The sequence below is a fragment of the Felis catus genome, chromosome A3, assembly GCF_018350175.1.
Source record: "Felis catus isolate Fca126 chromosome A3, F.catus_Fca126_mat1.0, whole genome shotgun sequence".
NCBI classification, from domain to species: Eukaryota; Metazoa; Chordata; class Mammalia; order Carnivora; family Felidae; genus Felis; species Felis catus.
In genome coordinates this window covers 16,152,822-16,173,820 of record NC_058370.1, presented here as the reverse complement: position 1 = coordinate 16,173,820, position 20,999 = coordinate 16,152,822, and the positions used below count along the sequence as shown (strand labels likewise).

The following is a 20,999-nucleotide window of genomic DNA, read 5'->3' as shown; positions in this document are numbered from 1 at the left end:
ATTTCTCGATTATGTGCAGACTTGCTGTGCCAGCTAGAGACGTTATCACTGCTCTGGGAGATTGTGCAAGGGGGTCTGGTTCCTTAGTGCCTGGGGATTGCTGCAAGGGGGTCTGATTTCTGTTTCGTGACTTGCAGAAGTGCTGTCCTTTCTAGAAAGAGTGCATGATCTCTATACCAAAAAAGGTGAGTCAGCCAATCAGTGGGACTGAGGGTGTTTGCTGAAGTTTAGATTACCACACTGGCCGAGGCCGCTTCAGCAACGCTGGTTGTCCATTTAAGAAGTGATGTAAATTTTGCTGGGTAAATTTAAGTTAAAACTGGGAGTCTATTTTAAGAAAAAAAAAATTGGGAACTGTTTCACTTATATATATAACAGTGCAGGTGGTATGCAGATATGGCAACAACGATGAGAGGAGAGTGTCACACAAATGACTAAATAGGGGAACATTTACCTGGGAATATAAGAACCTGTAGAGTTTGGCATCCTAAAATATTTAGATTGGAAGAAGCCTTAGAAATATCTGAATCTGTTTTTTTACAGAAATGGAAAAAGGCTCAAAGTGAAATGGTTTACCCAAGGCCACAGAAAAAGTTGATGGCAGAAGAAGGAGAATTACTTAAGCTTTCCTAATTCCTACCTGAGCTCTTCACCCGACCCCCACCCTTACCACTCAATACCTGCCCAAGTGGAGTTGCCTCATGGTCACTGAACCTTTCAGGTAACCCTTAAATCCTTACTTCTTCCTGTTCGGGTACTGCTGGACTGGCCTAAAGAAAGCGAAGACTGTAATGAAGTCCGTGGTCAAATCCCCTCAGGGACATACCTATACTCAAAAAAATACCAGATTTATTTAGCGTGTACAGCAAAGGAGAATTCACATCAGAGAAAACATGAGGTATCTCTCTAAGAGGGAATTGGGAAGAGCTTATTGTAGGATTTGGGTTTGTGCTGCGTATCTGTAAGGAGGGTTTAAGCAAGTGGGGAACAGTTTTGAATTGGATACAGTTGAGAAGCAGGGGCCATTGAATGGTTAGGTATCTCATTGGTTTACCCAGAAGGTGGGAGGATTAGAGCAGAGCCAGAGTTATGATTGAGAAGGAAGCAGGACCCACTCGTGGTAGAAGAGGAGAATATTGTCATATTTGTGATTCCACAGCGGCCTTGTCTGCTATTTGTTTACATTCTGTGAGCGCTGCTGTGTACATTCAGCGAGGAACACCGGGTCTACCTGGCAGCTGAAGACTTTTCATTTTCTCATCTACCCAACTGTGGGATCTTGCCAGTCTCTCAGTGTTTCTGACCCTAGTGATTAAGTGTACCTCATCTAGGTGGCAAACATGGGGGAAGCCGATCATCTGCTCCAATTTCCCACGTCATGCAGGAACCCCTCGCATTTCCTCTAGGTTGGGGAGCTCACTGCTGCCCTAAGGCAGCCCCTCCTGTCTTTACATGTTGATTGTCAAAACTAGGTTGTTTCTTCCCTTGTAAGGGAGGAAGTTTTTCCTCTACCCTCTGGATTCACTGATTGGGCAGGGGAGGCCTGGAGGTTTGTATACCATTCTGACAAAGGATGATACATTTTAAATTTGTAGAGAAGTTCTAAGACAATGAAAAGCAGTTTAGGCTATTAGGAAGGTAAAGCGGGAGAAATTAGTGGAAGGATTGTTTTAGTAAGGTTTATTATGTAGATCCCTCTCTTGATAAAAGTCCAGAGTTATCTCCTGTTTAACTTCTGCTCTTCCTGATGGGGAGGGTGGGGGTAACATCTTCACAAAGGGAAATTCATAAGGATGAGGGCAGAGAGCTTTTCTGTGTCTACTTCTCAGTTGTTTTCAGCTTGAAATAATTCTTATTTCAAAGTGGCATGTTCTGGGGTGGCATATTCTAGTCCCACACATTCTTATATATTGTTCGAAAAGATACTATGGGTACTTGGTTTTTAAAAATACTGCGTAAAAGTACAGTGAAAATGTATCACCTTACCCCCTCACCTCCCAGATCTCTTTCCAGAGTTTATAGATGCATATGCCATGATTATATGTATTATCTATCATTCCCTTTTTACACATGGTAGCATTCCAACCACATAGTGGTGCATATTGCTTTTTTCACTTAACTTATTCATTTATTCAGTAAATATTTACCATGCTTTTACTATGTGCCAGGCAGTTCCCAGTGATGAGAAAACAGCAGGGAACAAAACAAAATGCCTGCCTTTTAAAGAGCTTATGCTGTAGTAAAAAGAGACAAGTAATAAATATAGGGGTGCCTGTGTGGCTCAGTTGGTTAAGTGTCTGACATCGGCTCAGGTCATGACCTCAGGGTTCGTGGGTTCGAGCCCCGCATGGGGCTCTGTGCTGACGGCTCAGAGCCTGGAACCTGCTTTGGATTCAGTGTCTCCCTCACTCTCTGCTCCTCCCCTGCCTGTGCTCTGTCTCACTCTCTCTCAAAAATAAATAAATGTAAAAATATATATGTATTTTTTAAATAAACAAATAGAAAATGTCAGATACTGACAAGAGCTGGGAAGAAAAATAATAAAACAGGCAAGGAGAACACAAGAGTTGGTGGGGGTCTGCTATTTTAAATAGTCAGGGCAGGTGTTTTTGAAGACCTGACATTTGAACAGAGATACTAAAGAAATGAGGAAGCAAACCGCAGAGGAAGAGTGGTCCCGACATGGAATAGCAAGAGGAAAGGCCGTGAAACAGAAGCATGTGTTAAGTAACAAAATTCAACCCAGTAAATTTGAAGATGTAGTTGGTTTTTTTAAGCGATTCATCAATTGAGTGTTACTCCTCTAGCAAGTAGAGAGGCACTCCTTGAAGTTCTACAAAATGGAAGCTTTTACAGAAGGAGAGTGGGGGCAAAAGTTATTAGAAGAAAAGGATTGTTGTAGACAAGGCCACTTTCTAGGGGAAAAGCAAGTTGTCTTATGCAGATTACCTCATCCTTCTTTGGGGTGTGGAGAGGGACCAGGTGGCAGACTCTTTGGTGAGGATTAAAAAATTCCTGGCTGACTGGCTAAGACTACATGCCTGGGGGAGGTTGAAACTGCAATTAGACTACATATTGAGCACACGTTTGGGAATTCTGTCTAAGCGATACCCTTTTGGGCCTGTGTGTGTTTGTGTGTGTGTGTGTGTGTGTGTGTGTTTAAAAACATGATTTACTTAAAAACAAGGCCAATGTGGCTGGAGCATGAACAAGAGGGGAAATGGTGAGAGATGAAGCTGAACATGGTGAACAATTCCAGATTTTATTCCAAATATGATGGGAAGGTTGTTGAAAGGTTTTGAACAGGGGAAGGACATGATCATGTTTACATTTTAAAAAGGACATTTTGGCTTCAGTGTGGAGAATAGACTGGGGCAAGGTTGGTAAGTTGGAAGTAATAGTAGATACAAAGACAGGACTAGTTTGGAGACCATTGGTGTAAGCAGAGCTTGAAGACAGGTCTTTATCTAGACTTTATTTACGTCTTTATTTCGGTCTCTCTTAATTCTTGCTGTAGAAATTCATTTTATGGGTGCATCTACTGATGGACATTTAGACTGGTCTCAACCAGTTTGCTTTTACAAACAGTGGAGCAATGAATATCCGTTGTGCCCATGTTTCAGTATATTTGCAGGGTTATTTCAAGAAATATAATTGCTGATCAGAAGCTAAATTTGCGATATTAAAATGCAATCTGATGATCTAATTCTCACCTTGAGCCCAAAGAAACAAGTTTATTCATTCTTTGCCACACCACCCCTTCTGAGATTAAAGGGAAACGCATCTGCCACTCCTCCCACATCAGTTTTCTCGTCTTTAAATATTCCCAGTCTAGCAAGCTTCCGCCTATGGCCCCGTTCTCTCCTCCAACTGTCCCCGTATCTGGTTACAGAGAGATAAACCGAGGCAACGGCGGGATCCGAGGTACAAGTGCCCACCCCTCCCCCGCCTCACTGTTTCCCTTTCCCTCAGCATTTCTTTCCTTTCCCTTTCTCCTGGGGCCTAGTTTCAGGCTGCCAAACCCCACCCTGGTCCCTCACGGCTCAGGACCCCAACTCCCACTCCCTTTCCCTCCTCTGGCGGCTCTGGGGCCGCGGAAGGGGACGCGAACCGTCCCGGTCCCTTCCGAGCCGCCGTAGCGCCCGCCGCGGGAGTTCGGCAGCTCCGGTCGCCAAGGCAACGCGCTCCGCTGCGCGCTGCGGGCGCCAAGCAGCCCGGCGGAGGCGCAGCGGGCCGGCGGCGGCCCCGGCTCAGCGAGGCGGCGGGACTGCAGGTGAGCAGGGCCGGGCGGGCAGTCGCGGCCCAAACACGCCGCTTCGGCGTCGACTCGTCGCAGCAGACCTGGGGCGGTAGCGCGGGGGACCCCCGGGAAGGAGGCTGGGGCCAGACCTTAATCCCCTGCGCCGCGCCGGGGCGGCACCCCCTCCTGCCCTGCAACCCCACTTGGCGCTGGCTTGGAGTGCGCTTTTGGCTGTTTACTGTATTTTGGGCCCATTGCTCCTCCTGACCTGCAAGTTTCTGAGAAAAAGAAAACCCCTCTTATTTGGGTGTTGGGGAATAACTCAAAACTGCGGAAAATGTGTGTCGGTGCGACTCTCCTGGGGCCAGAGAGGATTGACTTCATTGTACATCAGTTTTCCCATCTGCAAAATGGGCATAATAATAGCTGTCTTATAAGGCAAACTAAATTTATATTTAAAACCCTTGCAGGTAAGTTCTCAATATCTTGGAGCTTTTATCAGTGCTACTACTACAAGGAAGTCCATCACTGAGCATGTATTGTGTGCCGGGGCCTGGGCTGATCGCCACGCCACGGGTGGAGTGAATGAGACGTCTTGTCCTCAGGGAACTCCACGGTTTTACCGTATAAACAGGAATGCATTGTGATTCAAGCTATGGTTTTGGACATACAGGGGACCGTGAATGCCTAGAGAAGGCAGTTAACTTAGATTTCAGGAAATGAGGCTAGGGAAGGTGGTCAAAGAAGATGACTTCCAAAATGAGACATGAAGGCTGCCTTTGTATTGGCCAGATGAGCATTGTGAAGTGCACAATGTTCTAGGCAGAGAGAGCTGCATGTGCAAAGCCCCAGAGCTAGAGTGCAGCCTTTTTGGGCATCTGCAAGGATTTCATAGGCTGGCTAGAGACAGATTCCAAGAAGTGGAAGTGGTCTGGCTAGATGATGTTTGAGAGAAAAGCAGGTGCTGCCTCAGACTTTCCTTGTATCTCCTTTGTAACTTCTGAAGAATTTGGATTTTAGCTTGGGGGCATTGGGGAGCCATCAAAGGATTTTAAGCATGCAGTAAGTGTGTGTTGTATGTTGCGTGTGTTTGATCAGAGGTATGGTTTCAGAAAGATGGGGGGGAGTTGTGCTCCTTCTCGGTCTTCATTCCTCTTATCTGTTTTTCACACTGCAGCCTTTCATTTATGGCAATTTAAAGAATATTTATCAAGCGTCTGTTATGCACCAGGCATTGTGGGGGCAGTAAGGACTCAGATTCCTGCCCTCACAGCATGCATTCCAAACATGTTCCAAGGTACACTTATGGGGTATACTACATGAATCCAGTACAACTGGAAACTTAACATTGGAAGAGAACCATCAAGAGAGATTTGAAAAAAAGAAAGAAAAAAGGCCTAGATCATTTGAGGCCACTGTGTTGTACACTCTTGGAAGAAGGGTTCATTTAGACTATACTAGGAAGGAATGGCCAGAGAAGTAGAAGGAAAACAGGAGAATGCAGTCATGAAAGCCAAAGGAAGAGGTTAATTTTGCAGAATCCTGCTTAGGTTTCAAGTAAGATAAGTTAAACATTAAAATGTGTCCTTCGGATGAATAAATATAGAGGTCACTGGGGACCTAATTGAGCAGATTTGGTGAAACGATGGGGGTGGAATCTAGAATATCGGCAGCTTCCAAAGGTTCAATGTAATATATCAGTGGGATGAGGAGAGAGTGGGATGTGAGAAAATAAAGACAAAGTGTAGGCAGCTCACAGAGTTTGGCTGTGAAGGGAGAGAGGGGAGAGAGAGAAGGCTGGAGAGCGATTGGGGAATAAGGTGAAGTTTTAAGCATGAGAGAGACGTGAGCAGATTTAAATGCTGATGGCAAAGAGCCAAGTACCGAGGAGAGAGGCTGAGAAAATACAGGAGATGAAAGGGGAAACGGATGGCACTACTTTCCCAAAAAGGTAAGAGTGGATAACATCCACAGCACAGATCTTTACGAGGAGTCTGACAGCTTCTACTTTTTTGAAGAAGTGAAAAGCAAGGCAGTTGATGACAAGGAGTATGTCAGTGTAATTCAACAACAACAAAAAATAAAAGGCATAGTGTGGAGTGAGTTATATTTTCATTATTGTCCTGTATTAGACATTTATTGAACTAGTAAGTGTTGAGCACTTTTCATGCACTAGCCTCAATTAATGATGTAATCTTGAGAACAATCCTGTGAGATAGCCTTTATTATGATTCCCAGTCTGTGGATGAGGAAATTGAGGTAAAATGCTTCCCCAAGGTCATACAGGATTTGAATCCAACTCTTTTTTTTTTTTTTTTTTGAAAGAGAGCCAAGGGAGCAGGGGAGAGGGAGAAAGAATCTCAAGCAGGCTGCACGCTCAGCACAGAATCCTACACAGGGCTGGATCCTACCACCCTAGGATCATGATCAGAGCCAAAATCAAGAGTCAGATGCTCAACGGGACTGAGCCACCTAGAGCTTTTGCTCTTAGTCACTATGCAGACAGTATGACTGTCTACCTACGTATGATACAATGACCTGCTGAGAAGATTCAAGAGAATTAAGTAAAAATAATTAGATATAATAAGGTTAAGTGAACAAGCAGGTATAACAGACAAAAAGCAATAGCTTTATGCAAGCAGTAATAGTCAGAAAATGAAATTGTAGGAGAGATGAAAATAACAACATGAAAAATAATATACCTAGGAACAAACTTTCAAATAAATGGGCCCAGGCTGGCTTCATAGAACAAGAGTGGCTAGAGGGGAGGAGGCTAGGTACAGGATGGATGTTTGGATAAGAAGGAGGTATTTTTCCTTTGGAAAATATTGATACTGATACGAGAAACCGGGCATGTAAAAAACAAAGCAGATGCCTATTGTAAGACGTATTGAGAAAATATGCAAGATGTTGACTGTGATGTTTTTATAATGTTGAAAACAGACGTTAAATTATGGTGCAGTCCTGTGATATGTACTATTAGTTATTAGAAAAGAATGAGGTGAGGGGCGCTTGGGTAGCTCAGTTCACTGAGCATCCAACTTTGGCTTAGGTCGTGGTCTTGAGGTTTGTGAGTTCCAGCCCAGCTTAGGGCTCGCTGCTGTCAGCATGGAGCCCACTTCAGACCCTCTGTCCCCTTCTCTCTCTCTCCCTCCCTTGTGCATGCTCTTTCAAAAATGAACAAATATTAAAAAAAAAAAAAGAATGAGGTGGGAGCTATATATATAAGAAAGATGTTTGCATCATATGGTTAGGTGTGAAAAGTGCATTACAGTACAGTGTGTTCCTATTTTTGCTTTTTTAAGTGTATACATACAAATCTATAGGAAAAATGTCTAGAAAGAGTAGTTCTTTTAAAAATTTTTTTAATTTTAATTATGGCAAAATACCCATAACATAAAATTTACCATCTTAAACATTTTAAGCATATAGCTCAGAGTGCTAAGGATATGCACATTGTTATGCAACAAATCTCCAGAATTCTTTCATCTTGTAAAACTGAAACTCTTTATCTATTGAACAATTTCCCCTTTTCCCCCTTTCCCCCTTCCCTCAGCACCCCCCCACAACCACCCTTCTCCTTCCTGTATCTATGAATTTGACTGCTCTAGATACTTGATATAAATGGAATTGTACAATATTTGTCTTTTTGTGACTGACTTATTTCGGTTAGCATAATGTCCTCAAAGCTCATCCATGTTGTAGCCTGTGTCAGATTTCCTTCCTTTTTAAGGCTGAATAATATATATTTTTAAAAGTTTATTATTTTATGAGAGAGAGAGAGAGAGCACGCGCATGGATGGCGGGGTAGGGAGGTGCTGAGAGAGAGGGAGAGAGCAGGCCTCACATTGTCAGTGCAGAGCCCAATGTGGGGCTGGGGCTTGAGCCCACGGGTGAGATCATGACCTGAGCCGAAATCAAGAGTAAGACACTTAATCTACTGAGCCACCCAGGTGCCCCTGAATAATATTTTATTGTATGTATATGTACACGTTGTGTGTACATAGTATGTATAAATATTATGTTTATCCATTCCACACATGGGCACTTGGGTTGCTTCCACCTTCTGGCTATTGTCAGTAATGGTGCTATGAATATGAGTGTAATAGAGAGGTTTTTTATGTCCATGTCAGGAGATCATGGGGAGACTTTTGTTCCTTTCCTTATTGCCTTATTTATTTATTTTTTTTATGAGCATGACTTGTTTTATAATCAGAAAAAGCAATAAGGATATGTCCTATTTGGGGAGATGGGGGAGTAAAGGTTAAAAAAAGGCCTGATCTCGGGCAGTGGCAGCAGGAATGGAATGGAGAGGGCAGATTTGAGAGACACCTCAGGAGAATTAACCGGACTTGACCACTAAAAGGTAAGGGAGAGGAGAGTGGAAGACTCGCCCCACCAGTGATGACAAGGGACATCAGTCCTAGAGGGGCTTAGACTAGGGGAAAAGGGAGGATGTAAGGCTGGAGAGCCACCTGAACCTTTGTTCAGGAATTTGGACTTTTTCCTGAAAGCAGAGGGAAGCCATTGAAAGGAAGGGAAATGACTTAATCAGAATTGTGTTATAGAATGATCACCCTGATTCCCTTCAACCCATTCTGCAAGCTGAAGCAAGATGGGGCCAAGTTTCCCTTTGTGTTACTTAGGCTTGAACCTCTGCTAATTTCCTTTTATTTGAGATGAAGTATTAGTGCTGAAAGATACATATCTGCTCTTGAAAAGCACCTGGAATATTTCAAACAAAGTGCTATTTAGATTACATTGATTTCTATTTGTATTCAGTTTTATCTCAACCCCACAGTCTCCTGTAAATTTACTTTCTACCTTTAGTAGGGGAAGTATGAATAATTGAGGAAGTAAACAAGATATATAAACAACTCAAGTTTGAGAACTTCAGTTTATTGTTAATAAATTTTGACACTTTCCTTTTGGGAGAAAAGGGCCAATGTACAGTAAACACTATCATATTAAGGAGATATTACAAAACAAAAATTTGGGGAAGTTCTAAGAGACTCAGCCCATTACCTGTTTCTTTTCTTTTCCTTTTTTTTTTTTTTTTAACGTTTAGTCATTTTTGAGAGAGAGAGATGGAGTGTCAGTGGGGGAGGGGCAGAGAGAGAGGGAGACACAGAATCCGAATCAGGCTCCGGGCTCTGAGCTGTCAGCACAGAACCTGACGCAGGGCTCGGACTCACTAATTGTAAGACCATGACCTGCGCTGAAGTCCGATGCCCACCCGACTGAGCCACCCGGGCGCCCCTACCTGTTTCTAACCCAACAAAACTACAATCTCTGTCTGCTTCCATACCATCGCAGAGAGAGAGAACTAACTATTATGATAACATATGTAAGAGTTTTGCAGTTTATAAGGGCTGAATTTCCGAAAGATGTGAATCCATGATCTCTAAAAATTGTGTGAGGCAAGGATTATCATTATCATTCCCATTTTTAGATGAGAAAATTGAAGATCAGAGTATTCAAGAGTATTCCAAAGTCCTATATCTACTAAACTCTGGAGTTTGAATCTAGGTTTTATTTTCTTTTTATATTATAGCTTTTTAATATGGAAAATTTTAAACATATACGAAAGTACAAAGAATAGTATGATAAATATCTATATGCCCATACCCCAGCTTCAATAGTTACCAAGACACGGTCAGTTTTATTCTATCTATACCCCCTACTCCCTCTCCACGTTGGATCTGTTTTTTCCATTCTGGATTATTCTAAAGCATATCTTAGATGATGGATCATCTTATCTGTAAATGCTTCAGTATGTATCTAAGAGATAAGGACTTTTTCTCCCTTGCCCCCTTTTCCCTGTAATCATATACCATTATCATCATACCTGAAAAACAAACAGTAGTAATTCCTAAAAAACACCTAGTATTTATTTGGTATTCAGTTTCCTCAGCTGTCTCATAAATGTCTTTTTACAATTGATTAAATTGGGATCCAAACAGGATCCACCTATTACATCTGGTCGATTGTCTCTTAAGTCTTTTCATTTATAGCAATCTCCTCCTCTTTCTCCCCCCCCCCCTTCCCCTTGCTTTTATTTGTTGAAAAAGTAGGTCATTTGTCCTGTACAACTTATCACATTCTTGATTTGGTTGGTTGCATTCCTTTAATGTGTCCCTCTCTTCCCTTAATTTTTTTGGCCATTATACTTTATAGGTGGTGCCATGCATCTCATCATGTGCACAAATGAGGGACAGGGGAGAGAGAGAGAGAGAGAGAGAGAGAGAGAATGAATATGAATCTTAAGCAGGCTCCATGCTCAGCACAAAGCCCCACACAAGGCTCCATCCCACAATCCTGGGATCAAGACCTGAGCCGAAATCAAGAGTCAACCATTCAGCCAACTGAGGCACCCAGGCGCCCCTCCCTGGATGTGATTTTAAGATTGATCATGGGGTTCAGATGTTGTTAGCATGGTCCATCCATTATAAGTTTCTCATTAGTCTTTCACAGAATGATTTTAGCAGCTCTTAATGATCATTGCTCAGATCTAGAATTTCTTTAGGGTTTGGAAAATGAATCTAGGTTTTCTAATACCAGGTCATGTACTCTGTTAAATCCCACTGTCTCCATATTAAAGGAATGTTTTGTCCTGTATTCTCTGCTGTGATGGATGGAGAAAAATCTCTCAATTAATGATTCAGCTTAACATATATTTTTAAAAAATAGAGCCCATATGCTGTGTCTAATACTGGTTGCTCACAACATTGTTTTCTTAGGTTGGTCTTGTGTATTGGCAAAACCACACAGTGGAAAGGCTGCTTATGTCAGTGTTTTTCAAACTACACATTGTTATTATACATTAGTATGTTAAAGAATTATTTGGGGGAGAAGTTCCAGCATTTTTTTAAAATAAAAAATTAGAATAGAAATAACGGAAAAAAAGTGCATCTCATGTAAGAAGAATAAGCTTTGGTTTGTAAAACTTTTGTTTCAGCTCTTTCTGTGTATATCTGGAAGCCATAATATAGAATGCATTTCTTTCTTTTTTTTTAATGTTTATTTTCGAGAGAGAGAGAGAGGGAGAGAGTGAGTAGGAGAGGGACAGAGAGAGGGAAACACAGAATCTGAAGCAGGCTTCAGGTTCTGAGCTGTCAGCACAAACTCTCGAACCACGAGATCATGACCTGAGCCGAAGTTGGAGGCTCAACCAACTGAGCCACTCAGGCACCCCTAGAATGCATTTCTTATTGAGGTCTTGGCCAAAACCAAATTGTCCCAGTGTTCAGATGACCACCCTGAAATATAGCAACTTTTTAAATTTTGTCTTTAAATGTTTATTTATTTTTGACAGAGAGAGAGAGAGAGAGACAGAGCATGAGCAGGGGAGGGGCAGAGAGAGAGGGAAACAGAATGGGAAGCAGGCTCCAGGCTCTGAGCTGTCAGCACAGAGCCCAACTCAGGGCTCGAACTCACAGACCGGGAGATCATGACCCTGAGTGGAAGTCGGACGCTCAACCGACTGAGCCATCCAGGCGCCCCTGAAATATAGCAACTTTTTTAGTCAAGGATTCAGTTATGTTCAAATGTACTATTTATCAAATAGTACAGTATATTGATCCATTTTAGAATTTCCTTTAAAGGCTTTTTTGGGTGACTGCCAGTTAACCAAAATTGCATTACCCCAGTGACCTAATCTTCTAGTATTCAAGTAGAAGAAATGTGAACTCTTCAGGGATTTGTTTTTGATTCTCTTTTACCCTTGAGGATGATGTAGATGACTCCACTCAATACTGGTATCATTAAAAGTCAGGCTGGAGGGGTGCCTGGCTGGCTCAGTTGGTAGAGCGTGCGACTCTTGATCTCAGGGTTGTAAGTTTGAGCCCGATGTTGGGTGTAGAGATTAGTTAAAAATAAAACCTTAAAAAAAAAAAATAAAAGTCATGCTGGAACCTCAGCGAGATGAATTGGTTGGGAAAGGGGAAAGACGTCAGGAGTGGACAGGTAGAGAAACAGACTCAGCCTGTTGGTTGGCTTCTGGGGCATGGGAACGGGGTAAGGCAGCCAGACCTCCCATGCACATGATGGTAAAACAGAGGTGGCCCTAATACTATTCAGACTTCGATTGGAATTGGTTTAGGACATGGGAAGATGGGATATTTAGTGACACCAGTGATAAGCGATTAGAAAATGCAGATGTTGGACTATAGTATATAGTTAACATTTTAAAGCTGTGGAGACTGAGATTCAGAGAGTCAGTTGTTCAGAATCAGCCAGTAAGTGGGGGAGCAAAATTTTAAGGGTTTACCAAATCCTGGAAATATTCTGAATAAATGTATGATGCTGAATAATTTCCTTAATAATAGTATCTACTGCATAGAATTGTTATAAGGATTAAATATATAGTTAAAGCACTGAGCACAGTAAGTAGTAAAAGCACTTAGCACAGCCTTCCTATGAGAACCACTCAGTAAATATTATCTATTACTTTTTAAAATAATGAACGTATTTTACTTTATGTCTTTTTTTTTTTTTTTTTTAAGAGAGTGCAAGCAGAGGAGAGGGATAGAGGGAGAGAGAGAGAATTGTGAGCAGGCTCCACGCTCAGCATGGAGCTCCGATGCAGGGCTTGATCCCACGACCCTGGGATCATGACCTGAGCCAAAATCAAGAGTTGGATGCTCCTCTGACTTCGGCTGAGGTCATGATCTCACAGTCTGAGTTTGAGCCCTGCGTCAGGCTCTGTGCTTACAGTTCAGAGCCTGGAGCCTGCTTCAGATTCTATGTTTCCCTCCCTCTCTGCCCTTCTCCAGCTCATGCTCTGTGTCTTTCTCTCTCTCAAAAATAAATAAACATAAAAAAAAGTTGGACGCTCAACCGACCGAGCCACCCAGGCGCCCCACTTTATGTCTGTTTTTAACCTCTCTTTATTCCAGAAATGATTAAAGCTGTATTACAAGATTCTTTTTTATTACTGTTGAGATGTAATCGATATTTATCATTGTATTAGTTTTAGGTATACAACAAAATGACTTGATATATGTAATATTATGAAATGATTACCACAATAAATTTAATAAACATCCACCCTCAAAAAAGCAGGGAGGAGGCACCTGAGTGGCTCAGTCCATTAAGCATCTGACTTTTGATTTTGGCTCAGGTATCTCTCTCTCAAAAATAAATAAATAAATTAATTAATTTAGTTAATATCCATGAACACACATAGTTACAAATTTTTGTTTTGTTTTGTTTTTCTTGTGATGAGAATTTTTAAGGTTTACTCTTTTCACAACTTTCAAACATATAATACATTTGACATTGGTCTTATATTGTTAACTATATCTAGTTAACTATAGTCACTGTGCTGTACATTAATTACATTTCCAGGATTTATTTATCTTATAACTGCAAGTTTGTACTTTGACTGCCTTTACCTGTTTTGCCATCCCCACCCCCATCTCTGGCAACCACCAATCTGTTCTCCTATCAATGGTTGTTTTGTTTTTTTTTTTTAAGATTCCATATATAAGTGAGATCATAGTATTTGTTTTTCTCTGACTTATTTCACTTAGCATTATGCCCTCAAGTTCCATCCATGTTGTTGGAAATGGCAGGATTTCCTTCTTTTTCATAGTTGGATAATATTGCATTGTGCATATATACCACATTTTCTTTATCCATTCTTCTGTCAATGGACACTTAGGTTGTTTCTATGTCTTGGGTACTGTAAATAATGCTGCAGTGAACTTGGAGGTGCAAATATCTTTTCACAAAAGAGATTTCATTTCCTTCATATCAATACCCAGAAGTGGAATTGCTGGATCATAGGGTAGGTCTATTTTTAATTTTGTGAGGCACCTCGATAGTGTTCCCATAGTGTCTACCAACTTATGTTCCCACCAACAGTGTAAAGGTTTTCCTTTTCTCCACATTTTTGCTAGGATTTGTTATCTGTTGTCATTTTGAGAAAAGCCGTCCTAACAGACATGAGGTGATACCTCATGGGTTTTGATTTGCATTTCCCTGACGTTTAGTGATGTTGAGTACCTTTTCATGTACCTTTTGGCCATTTGTATGTCTCCTTTGGAAAAAAAAAGTCTATTCAGATCCTCTGCACATTTTTTAAGTGGATTGTTTGGTTTTTTCCTATTCAGTTGTGTGAGTTTTTTGTATAATTTGGATATTAACCCTTTATAAGGGGGCCTGGGTGGCTCAGTTGTTAAGCATCTGACTTTGGCTCAGGTCACGATCTCCTGATTCGTGAGTTCGAGACCCATATCTGGGTGAGCTAGAGCCCCGCTTCAGGTAAAACATGAGCCCCACTTCGAGTGAGCCCCGCTTCTCTCTCTTCTCTCTGCCCCTCATGGGATTCTCTCTCTCTCTCTCTCTCTCTCTCTCTCTCTCTCTGCTCCTTTCTCAGTTGCACCCTCTCTCTCTCTCTCAAGATAAAAACAAAAATGAAGAATCCTTTATCAAATATGTGATTTGCAAATATTTTTTCCTATTCTGTAGGTTGCCTTTTAGTTTTGTTGATGGTTTCCTTTGCTGTGAAGAAGCTTTTTAGTTTGATATAGTCCCACATGTTTAATTTTGCTTTTGGTGTCAAATTCAAAAAATCATAGCCAAGACTGATGTCAAGGAGCTTACTGCCTATGTTTTCTTCTAGTTTTATGGTTTAGGTCTTATGTTCAAGTCTTTGATCCATTTTGGGTTGATTCTTGTGTGCGGTGTAAGTGGCCCAGTTTTATTCTTCTACATGTGCTGCCCAGTTTTCCCAACACCATTTACTAAAGAAACCATCCTTTCCCCATTGTGTATTCTTAGCTCCTTGTCATAAATGAATTGACTGTACATGTGTGGGTTTATTTCTGGGCTCTCTATTCTCTTCTGTTGATCTGTGTGTTTATTATTTCTGAAATATGTCTCACAATGTAAAATAGGTAAGACTTCTGTACCTCCTGCTCCATTTCATTTTTCAGCCACTGCCTTCGTTTCTGTGTGGACTGCTGGCACGCCCTTCTTGCTGAAAAAATGACTAGCAGTCTCCTTTGGTTTGGGACAACTAATAGCTACAAGGTATTAGGGAGAAACTAGAGCCTAGTTGGGATGCCTCTGAAAATGGTAGGATTTGGGGAAATACACAGGCAGGTGATCAGTAACTTTCAAACAGAAAAAGGGAACAAAATGTTTTATACCTAAAAGCCCTTGTTTTTAATTTTTATTTTTATCAAAGGAATAATAAAGACTTCTTACTTCTGTGCTATATGATTCTTTATTTGAGGATTTTAACCGCTTGGAAAATGAGATAATCAGGGGCTCCTGGGTGGCTCAGTCTGTTAAGTGTCCGACTTCAGCTCAGGTCACGATCTCGTGGTCCGTGAGTTCGAGCCCCGCGTCGGGCTCTGGGCTGACGGCTCAGAGCCTGGAGCCTGCTTCCAATTCTGTGTCTCCCTCTCTCTCTCTGCCCCTCCCCCGTTCATGCTCTGTCTCTCTCTGTCTCAAAAATAAATAAACGTTAAAAAAAATTAAAAAAAAAAAAGAAAATGAGATAATCATAGATGTGTTGTTTAAAAATATAACTTTTAGGGGCACCTGGGTGGCTCAGTCTGTTAAGTGTTCGACTTCGGCTCAGGTCATGATCTTGCAGTTCATGAGTTCAAGCACCGCGTTGGGCTCTATGCTGACAGCTCGGAGCCTGGAGCTTGCTTCAGATTCTGTGTCTCCCTCTCTCTCTGCCCTCCCCCACTTGTGCTCTCTCTCTCTCAAAAGTCTCTGCCCCTCCCCTGCTCACACTCTGTCTCTTGCTCAAAAAAATAAAAACATTGAAAAAATTTTAAAAATGTATAACTTCTAAATTTTCATAAACAATTTAATTGTACATGAGGCAGATTTGGGTGTGGTTTTTTGAGTGATTTTCTGTGTACTTTTTGAGTGTACTTTTGAGACTAGACTGTGTTTCTATTTGAATATTTGTACCAAAGCTTAATATTTTCCTGTTTTCTGACTGTATTTTACTGCCTAATAAAATAAATACTGAGTGTATTATTTTAAATCCACTTATTTGAAACACACTACCTATATCCTTGTGATTTCTAAGTTAAAACTTGAGGCATTAGATCTTTTCAACTTAGTTTATTTTCTTATGGATAATCTATTAAAGCTGAAGGCATCATGGTTGAAAGTCACTGAAACTTAATTAAAATAATATTTCCAGGGAGAAGCTAACAAAATGGCATAGGGTTCCTGTGACCTCAGTGTCACTGTTCTAACCAACATTTGGGAAATGCCAGAGCTTGTGGGAATGTGGAGTTACACAGTGGAAAGAACAAGAACTTGGGTTTCAGGCAGATCAGGGTAACCTTGGGCAAAGTCTTTTAGTCACTTCCTTTATCTATGAAATGTCTCATGAGATCCTTTGAGAGTTAACTATTATAAAACCTGACCACTAGAAGGGACTTTGTAAATACGAGTTATCTTCTGTTCTCTCACTTTTATTTCCACAAACCTACCTACTGTGTGCTTCTCCTTACCCCCGAAAGGAAACTTGAAGGGGCGCCTGGGTGGTTCAGTCAGTTAAGCATCTGACTCTTGGTTTTGGCTCAGATCATGACCTTGCAGTTTGTGAGATCAGTTCCTCATCGAGCTCTGCGCTGTCAGAGAGGAGCCTGCTTGGGATTCTCTTTCTCTCCCTCTTTCTCTGCCCATCCCCCACTCATTCTCCCCCCCCCCTTCTCGAAATAAATAAACTTAATTTTTTTAAAAAAAGAAAAGTTGAAAAAGAATAGAAAAGTTGGTGGTTTCATCCTACTGTTCAACATCAGTTAAACATATGTAATTATATTGCTTTTTTGTGTGCACAAGGGTTAACATCAGTGGTTCTTGATGATCTCTGCATGTTACACGTGGTCCATATGGCCATATTTTCCAGACCAAAAAACTGGGGCTTGTAGTTTGATGAATATAGTATGCTCAGAGGTTCAAGAAAACAGTATATATATATTTATTTTATTTTATTTGTAAGTAACCTGATGTGAGGCTCGAACTCACAACTCCGAGATCAAGTGTCCCATGCTCTACCAAATGAGCCAGCCAGGCACCCCTGGAGAATAGCATATTTTAAAATAATGCAGTCTTGGGGAAATCCTAGATGTGTTTTTATGTATCCTAAGGAAGCAATACAAAGTCATGGTGAGAAGGCATTGGAGTCCTTTGGACATGACTTCAAATCTTGGCCCAGGCACTTTCTACTTTTGTGTACAAGTTACTTAGCTTTTCTTCCTAAGCTTCAGCATTTCCTCATTTGTAAAATGGATATAGCTAGCTCATGAGGATTGCATGAGCTAAAGAGCTCAGCACAAGGCCTGGCAGGTAGTAAGTACTGGACATATAAATGTTAATTGTTGTCATTATTATGAGGCCTTTGAAACATGTACATGTATTCAGTAATCTTTTTTTGCAAAAGCCTGTAGAAGAAGAAAAGCTTCTTTTTTTTTAAAGATTTTTTTTTTTTTTTTTTTTTTAGAGAGATAGTGCGAATGAGCAGGGGAGAGGGAAAGGTGCAGAAATATTTTGATGCCCAACTTGGCATGGCCCTGGGGTCTGTAATAAGACCTGACTTATTTGCCTTTCTCACAGTATTTGAATAACTGTTAGCACCTATTCCATTGCCTTTAAGATAATCTCTTTGAAGAATGTGCATGTTTTGGGCTCATATGACTTGTACTTGTTCCAGAGGTAAGACTGACTTCAACATTAACTTAATCCATTGCCAGGCTTCTTTCCCTCAGATTCTCTTGGTGGTGCCCTTCCCAGGTTGTTGGCTTCATCTTTAGGCCAGCAGCAAAAGAGCTGTGGCAGTTCTGGGCCCCAGGTCCGTGTGTAGCACCCACCAAAGGAAGTGAAAGATTCTCTTTTCCTCTGTTCTTCTAAGTGAAAAATTTTCTCAGAAGCCCCCAGTATACTAATCCTAAAATCTCATTGGCCTGTGTTGGGTCATGTGCCCATTCTTGAACCATTTGCTGTCATCACGGCAATGCAGTGCCTTTTGGCTTAGGCCTGGTTCTTGAACAAGTTATTTATGAGGGGGACGAAATTATCTTTAGGCCAATCAAGAACAGAATTGTGTTTCTATTAGGATGTTTTTCTCTGAAGAGGAGGAAAGGCCTCTGAATAGATTGGCTGGCTAGGAATTCCGTTGGCTGCTGATAATAGTGCTTTAAATAAGACAAATTAGAGGCGCCTGAGTGGCTCAGTCGGTTAAGCGTCCGACTTCAGCTCAGGTCATGATCTCGCGGTCTGTGAGTTCAAGCCCCATATCGGGCTCTGTGCTGTCAGCTCAGAGCCTGGAGCCTGTTTCAGATTCTGTGTCTCCCTCTCTCTCTGACCCTCCCCCGTTCATGCTCTGTCTCTGTCTCAAAAATAAATAAATGTTAAAAAACATTTAAAAATAAATAAGACAAATTATTTTTCTTTCAAAAAAATTAAGTCCAAAGTAGGCAGTCTGTTGCTGGCATGGCAGTTCAACAGTGCCATCAGATAGTCAACATCTTTCTCTCTTTCTACTTCACCGTCCTTATCCATGGCTATAACTCTCATGGTCACCTTGTGGTCACCACTGGGCTTCTGGCTCTAACCAAACAGTCCTTCCTCAAGGCAGGAAGAAGTAGGAAAGGAGAAGACAAAGGACGTGCTTTAAAGTACTGGAAGTCCCAACCAACACATTCAGTTTACATCTTATTGTCCTTTCTTATAGGTGAGGGACGCTGGTGAATGTAGTCTCTTAGTTGGACAGATTGCTGTTCCCAACAATATAGGGATTCTGTTGCTATGGAAGAAGAGAAAGTGCCTGTAGGCCTGGCACTGTGCAGTGCCCACCACGGAAGGCACCGACAATCTCCACTACCCTCCATTTGGAGGAAACCATAGTTTGGTATATATTTACTGTCTTTCTAATCATCATTTTTTTTTTAAGTTTCTGTTTTTAATTTTGAGAGAGCATGAATAGGGGAGGGGCAGAGAGAAGGAGACAGAGGATCCGAAACAGACTCCATGCTGACAGCAGCAAGCCCAATGCAGGGCTTGAACCCATGAACTGAGAGATAATGACCTGAGCCAAAGTCAGACACTCAACCGACTGAGCCAGCCAGCCAGGTGCCCCTGTATTCATGATTTTTCAATCATATTCTACATGTGTTATAGTACATATTTTCCATTTAACACCATCATGAGTATCTTTTCATGTTTTTTTGTTTTGTTTTGTTTTTTGGTTTTTTTGAGAGAGAGAGAGAGAGAGAGAGCGCACATGCACAAGTGGGGGAGGGGCAGAGAGAGACGGAGACAGAGGATCTGAAGTGGACTCTGTGCTGACAGCAGACAGATAGCCTGATGTGGGGCTTGAGCTCATGAACCGTGAGATCATGACCTGAGTCAAAGTCAATGCTTACCCGACTGAGCCACCCCGGTGCCCCATGAGTATCTTTTCATGTCAGTTAATACATAGGAGAAGCTTCTTCATCTCCACTTAACAGATGCTAGAGTAACAGATCCTCTTCATTTTTACTATAAAACGTAGTGTTTAATTCCATGGCCCTCTGAATGTTCTCGGCCAGTAAACAACTGTATACTGTGCAGTCCAATACAATAGCCACTAGCCACATGTGGCCGTTTAAATTTTAGTTGATGTCATTTAAAAAGTCATTTTCTCTCTCGAAAAGCCACAGATGACTGGTCATTACTGTAGTGAGCAGCCCAGAAATGGGATTGCAGACGCTGGTGTGGGGCAGCTCTGCTCCACAGCACCAGCACAGCGCAGCTCTCACCTGTTTGGGTTTAGGGTGTTTGAGTGTAGTGGTTAAAGTCACCGACCCGGGCACCTGGGGGGCTCAGTCTGCTGAGCGACTGGCTCTTGATTTTGGCTGAGGTCATGATCTCGCAGGTTGTGGGATCGAGCCCCGCGTCAGGCTCTGCGCTGACAGCCTGTGGCCTGCTTGGGATTCTCTCTCTCCCCTGTTTCTGCCTCTCCCCTGCTTGTGCACACTCTCTCTCTCTCTTTCCCTTTCAAAATAAGTAAATAAACATTTAAGATCACCAACTTGGAACCAGACTGCCTCATGTGAATTCTCACTCTACTATTTGCTAGTTGTGTGGCTTCAGGTAAGTTCCTTACTTTCACTGTGCCCCAGTTTCCTTACTTGTAAAATGATGGTCCTAGTAGTACCTAGACTGTGAGGGTTAAAGGATTTGATGTATGTAGAGTGCTTAGAACAGTGCCTGGCACAGAGTGAACAATTGTGCATATCTGTCACGATGCTGCTGCTGACGGTGATGGTGGTGGTAGTGATGGTGGTGATGGTGATGACCAAGAGTCAGCTGGGTTTGTTCCCAAGCCTGTTCGCGCCAATTTTACTTGCTCTTGTGATTACAAAATAACTGTTACATAGGCTAATGAGATTTGGGGACATAAAGGGGGAAAAGAAAGACATTGTTTTGTGAAAAATAAGTTTAATGTGGGGCCCCTGAGTGGCTTAGTCGGTTGAGCGTTCGACTTCGGCTCAGGTCATGGTCTCACAGTTCGTGGGTTCGAGCCCCGCGTCAGGCTCTGTGCTGACTGCTCAGAGCATAGAGCCTGCTTGGGATTCTGTATCTCCCTCTCTCTCTGCCCCTTCCCTGCTTGCACTCTGTCTCTCTCTCTCTCTCTCTCTCTCTCTCTCTCTCTCTCTCTCTCTCAAAAATAAATAAAACATTTAAAAAAAATTCAAAGTGTTTCCAATTAAAATAAATAAATAAATAAATAAATAAA

At 41.8% G+C, this 20,999-nt stretch overlaps 1 protein-coding gene across 2 annotated transcripts in view; it reads left to right on the top strand.

The window, feature by feature from the left end:
* PKIG (cAMP-dependent protein kinase inhibitor gamma) overlaps positions 1–20,999 on the top strand; it is a 98,875-nt gene that overhangs the window by 903 nt on the left and 76,973 nt on the right. Inside the window, exon 3 of one of the 2 annotated variants that reach the window (XM_006929735.5) lies at positions 544–721. The gene's annotated coding sequence lies outside the window, so the exon portion shown is untranslated. Of the gene's footprint in view, positions 1–543; positions 722–4,189; positions 4,274–20,999 lie in introns of those variants that run through there. The other variant, XM_045053576.1, reaches the window with a different exon arrangement.